The sequence below is a fragment of the Ischnura elegans genome, chromosome 11, assembly GCF_921293095.1.
Source record: "Ischnura elegans chromosome 11, ioIscEleg1.1, whole genome shotgun sequence".
Lineage (NCBI taxonomy): Eukaryota > Metazoa > Arthropoda > Insecta > Odonata > Coenagrionidae > Ischnura > Ischnura elegans.
In genome coordinates this window covers 93,261,849-93,267,399 of record NC_060256.1, presented here as the reverse complement: position 1 = coordinate 93,267,399, position 5,551 = coordinate 93,261,849, and the positions used below count along the sequence as shown (strand labels likewise).

The 5,551-nt window shown below is 38.5% G+C and overlaps 2 long non-coding RNA genes across 2 annotated transcripts; both read right to left on the bottom strand.

Annotated features, from left to right (window-relative positions):
- Positions 1–1,036: 1,036 nt before the first annotated feature.
- Positions 1,037–2,922, bottom strand: LOC124168337. Its single transcript, XR_006866915.1, has 3 exons — positions 2,537–2,922; positions 2,336–2,457; positions 1,037–1,310 (listed from the first exon to the last, which is right to left on the bottom strand). It is a non-coding gene; the product is annotated as an uncharacterized LOC124168337 (long non-coding RNA).
- A 581-nt stretch (positions 2,923–3,503) lies between these two features.
- On the bottom strand, positions 3,504–5,334 carry LOC124168441. The gene is made up of 3 exons (XR_006866933.1): positions 5,142–5,334; positions 4,939–5,060; positions 3,504–3,885 (listed from the first exon to the last, which is right to left on the bottom strand). It is a non-coding gene; the product is annotated as an uncharacterized LOC124168441 (long non-coding RNA).
- Positions 5,335–5,551: the final 217 nt, after the last annotated feature.

The following is a 5,551-nucleotide window of genomic DNA, read 5'->3' as shown; positions in this document are numbered from 1 at the left end:
TTCCCTTCCTTCATGAGTAGAAAGAATCTACGTTAGGAACCTTCGTAAATTGGAGAGAATATTGGACTCCAAGGCTCTTGGCACCATTTTTTGGAGAAGAAAATTTTTTTCAATGATATTTTCTCTCATTTCTGTTTTCTCAACTCCCTTCATCTTAAAATTTAAATATACATAGCGGCAGTGGCGCAGCGAGGGGGGGGTTTGGGGATTAAACCCCCCCCCCCCCCAGAGCTCAGAGAAATATTATAGTTGAATCCATTTTACTTAATTGAATTGATATTACTAATAGAATCGTGTAAGGATAAATAAAATATCCCTCCGAAAGCCGTAAAACTCTCCATTTTGAACCGTTTATCTTAAAATTCCGCAATTTATTAATCTCGCACCTACTGCTTATCCTGGGGGCCTATGCCTGAGTTTTCACTCGCATGCGAGTGAGTGGTAACTAAGGGGTCACGTGGCCTTTTCTCGAACTACGAATGAATTTGGTATGCTCGAGTCAGGGGAGTGAGCTCGTACGTACGAAATTTCACTCCCTCACTCAAACCCGGTGAAAACCTTTTTCGAAGTACGAGAAATCAACAAACATGGCGATGGCAATATTGCGACTGCAAGTATTAGAAGATCTAGACGAGGAAGAGCAAAAGATACGACGAGTTCCTCGTGAAATACGGGAACGGAAGTCGCCGTTTAATTCAGACAATTCAAAATTTATTAAATTATATCGTCTAACCAAAGAAATGACCACGGAACTTATCGCAAGTGTAACTCCGTATTTGAGAGCCCCTTCGCGATCGTCAGCTATAACTATCGAAATAAAGGATATTATCATTTATTAATGCTACTTTTGTCAAATTGACGTATTGTGCTTAAATATTTGCTAGTAATAATACTAGTTTTAACAGCTAAAATGGACAAATAAGTTAAGTGAATGTGATATAAACACCGCCTGAAGAAAGAATAATTTTTTCCTAATAATTTACTATATTAGTCCTTGTAGTACCAGGGAAATGGGAATTAAGTGATATAGAATAAATGTTTTTCAATTTTTTTATTTTTCATTTGAGATAATATCTCTTCAGCTACATTTATCAATCTCCCTCCAAGCCTTTCAATTTCTTCCACCTTCCTTCTTTCCAACTGCACCCTTTCCTTCTCCAACTCCATCTTCCTCCTTTTTATTGCCACTTTCTCTTCTTCAAAGACCCCTCTCTTCTGCCAACATCCTACTCTCCTCCAGCACCATCTTCTCTCTCTCGACCTCGACTAACTGTCCGCTGCCATCGTCATTGCTGCTTGCGTTCTTGAATCTGGGTTGTAAACAAATAGTAATTACTTCCATTGAATTGATAATTAACAACAGATAGCATGGTGCTAAGTAAATCAGTTTCTTGTAATGTGAATGTTAATTGCTACTGGTATTTTTCACAGATATTTTGAGTGGGTGCACATTGGTAAATTCAATCACCACAAATTATATATGATGTATTTCGACCAAAAGTCACATTTAGGGAAGGCAAATTAATGCATTATCCATGGTTTTTAATGATAAATGAAATTGGATACTGCTTCATGCACACTTCTTTTCAAGTTACACAATTGATCTGGAAAGATAATTAAACCAAGATGAATTTAAATTACAATAATTTTAAGGGGTCATCCAAATTTTGCTGTTGACTTACATGTTAAAAAGTAAATATAGTTGAACATTAACCATCAAGTTTAGGTGTTCACATGTAAACTTTATTGCTGAAAAGCAGCGTCCAAATCCATGATCATACAGTAATTTAAATAATTGTAATTACTTTAAAGTCATCTACTCATTAAACTCACACTTCACTCATTTAGCATTAACACTGATTCTCAGTTTTATCGAAGTTTACGGGAAACAACACTACCACTTACGGCAACACGTAATAGATATCACGATCGGCCTTCTTAATATTTTTATTTGTGATTGAACCAACCAATTTGTATTGCTTTCGACTGCGGCAATAATCGCATGTCAACAATAACAACCACATGCACACACCTCCTCCCACTACTTGAATTCGGTATTATAAATTCAGCATAATTGAAAATAAATAAAAATTAATAGCTGTGACTGTGGACCTAATTCTTTTTAGATAATCATAAGCCCACCCCTAAGCGAAAGGTATTAATTACAGCTCATATGAAAACGCACCTAAAAAACCTTAATGATACAAAATTACATCATCACACACTTAAGAAGATCGTCATACAATGCCACATCCTATACTACGAGCCGTTTGTTTACTTTGAGAATAATCGCGTTCTACTACAGATATCTACAACAAGAACGTCATGCACTCACCTTCCGTTACTCTTTCCACGATTTGCGTACTCCGCACGCATTCAGCTTCATCGCTACTTCCTCCCACTGTCAGCAGCATCCTTGTGGGGTAGAAAACTTTCTCTTGGCAAGATATTTATTCGCTGAGATAGGACATTGGAAACATTAATATCAACACTTATGCGGTAACTTATTTTCTAGGCAAGGCACCATGTTAATTACCTTCAATGAACTCCATCAGCATTTCCTTCTGCTCCTTATTAACTTTGGACATGGCTGGTTCACTTCCAAAATGCCCTTGGTGAATGTGTAAATGAATTTGGCGTACTCGTAAAGCGTCATTAGCAACGCAGTTGTTGAATTCCCGGGTAAAATTATTCATACAGAAAGGTGGGCGATGATTGGTTGCACGCTGTCCGGAAGCCCTATCCTACCGCCCCTACCATTACCCTTCCGGCGTTGCCACGTCTTGAAAGAAGTATCTCCCCTCCCCCCCAGCTTGTTGACACGTTGTCATAAACAAATCATTTTTCCCTCGCACCACTCTCCTCGAAGATGATTCGGGCATACCGAATTCCGCATTGAACGCTCGTAGTGCGAGATTGGTCGTGCGAGTGCATTCGCATACGAGATATTTCGAACGGACTCGGGCATAGGCCCCCTGGGGGCCTATGCCTGAGTTTTCACTCGCATGCGAGTGAGTGGTAACTAAGGGGTCACGTGGCCTTTTCTCGAACTACGAGTGAATTTGGTATGCTCGAGTCAGGGGAGTGAGCTCGTACGTACGAAATTTCACTCCCTCACTCAAACCCGGTGAAAACCTTTTTCGAAGTACGAGAAATCAACAAACATGGCGATGGCAATATTGCGACTGCAAGTATTAGAAGATCTAGAAGAGGAAGAGCAAAAGATACGACGAGTTCCTCGTGAAATACGGGAACGTAAGTCGCCCTTTAATTTAGACAATTCCAAATTTATTAAATTATATCGTCTAACCAAAGAGGTGACCACGGAACTTATCGCAAGTGTAACTCCGTATTTGAGAGCTCCTTCGCGATCGTCAGCTCTAACTATCGAAATAAAAGTTATTATCATTTATTAATGCTACTTTTGCCAAATTGACGGATTATGCTTAAATATTTGCTAGTAATAATACTAGTTTTGACAGCTAAATAGACAAATAAGTTAAGTGAATGTGATATAAACACCGCCATGAAGAAAGAAAATTTTTTTCCTAATAATTTACTATATTGGTCCTTGTAGTACCAGGGAAATGGGAATTAAGTGATATAGAATAAATGTTTTTCAAATTTTTTATTTTTCATTTGAGATAATATCTTTCAGCTACATTTATCAATCTCCCTCCAAGCCTTTCAATTTCTTCCACCTTATTCCTTCCAACCACACCCTTTCCTCCTCCAACTCCATCTTCCTCCTTTTTATTGCCACTTTCTCTTCTTCAAAGACCTCTCTCTTCTGCCAACATCCTTCTCTCCTCCAGTACCATCTTCACTCTCTCCACCTCGACCAACTGTCCGCTGCCATCTTCGTTGCTGCTTGCGTTCTTGAATCTGGGTTGTAAACAAATAGCAATTACTTCCATTGAATTGATAATTAACAACAGATAGCATGGTGCTAAGTAAATCAGTTTCTTGTAATTTGAATGTTAATTGCTACTGGTATTTTTCACAGATATTTTAGTGGGTACACATTGGTAAATTCAATCACCACAAATTATATATGATGTATTTCGACCAAAAGTCACATTTAGGGAAGGCAAATTAAGGCATTATCCATGGTTTTTAATGATAAATGAAATTGGATACTGCTTCATGCACACTTCTTTTCAAGTTACACAATTGATCTGGGAGGATGATTAAACCAAGATGAATTTAAATTACAATAATTTTAAGGGGTCATCCAAATTTTGCTGTTGACTTACATGTTAAAAAGTAAATATAGTAGAACATATACCATCAGGTTTAAGTGTTCTCATGTAAACATTGTTGCTGAAAACAACAAAATCAGCTTCCAAATTCATCATCATACAGGTTTTCAAATAATTGTAATTACTTTGAAGTCATATACTCATTAAACTTACACTTCACTCATTTAGCATTAACACTGATTCTCAGTTTCATCAAAGTTTTGCTTCGGGAAATATTTATGCTACTTACGGCAACACAGAATAGATATAACGATCGGCCTTCTTAAGGTTTTTCGTTTATTTGTGATTGAACAAACCAATTTGTATTGCTTTCTACTTCGGCAATAATCGCATCAAAACTAGAAATGTCAACAATAATAACCGCATGCACACACCTCCTCCCACTACTTAAATTCGGTATTATAAATTCAGCATAACTGAAAATAAATAAAATTGATAGCTGTGACTGTGGACCTAATTCTTTTTAGATAATCATAAGCTCACCCCTAAGCGAAAGGTATTAATTACAGCTCATATGAAAACGCACGTAAAAAACCTTAATGATACAAAATTACATCATCACACACTTAAGAAGATCGTCATACAATCCCACATCCTATACTACGAGCCGTTTGTTTACTTTGAGAATAATCGCGTTCTACTACAGATATCTACAACAAGAACGTCATGCACTCACCTTCCGTCACTCTTTCCACGATTTGCGTACTCCACACGCATTCAGCTTCATCGCTACTTCCTCCCACTGTCAGCAGCATCCTTGTGGGGTAGAAAACTTTCCCTTGGCAAGATCTTTATTCGCTGAAATAGGACATTGGAGACATTAATATCAACATTAATGCGGTAACTTATTTTCTAGGCAAGGCACACCATGTTAATTACCTTCAATGAACTCCAGTAGCATTTCCTTCTGCTCCTCATTAACTTTGGACATGGCTGGTTCACTTCCAAAATGCCCTTGGTGAATGTGTAAATGAATTTGGCGTACTCGTAAAGCGTCATTAGCAACGCAGTTGTTGAATTCCCGGGTAAAATCATTCATACAGAAAGGTGGGCGATGATTGGTTGCACGCTGTCCGGAAGGCCTATCCTACCGCCCCTACCATTACCCTCCCGGCGTTGCCACGTCTTGAAACAAGAATCTCCCCTCCCCCCAGCTTGTTGACACGTTGCCATAAACAAATCATTTCTCCCTCGCACCACTCTCCTCGAAGATGATTCGGGCATACCGAATTCCGCCTTGAACGTTCGTAGTGCGAGATCGGTCGTGCGAGTGCATTCGCATACGAGAT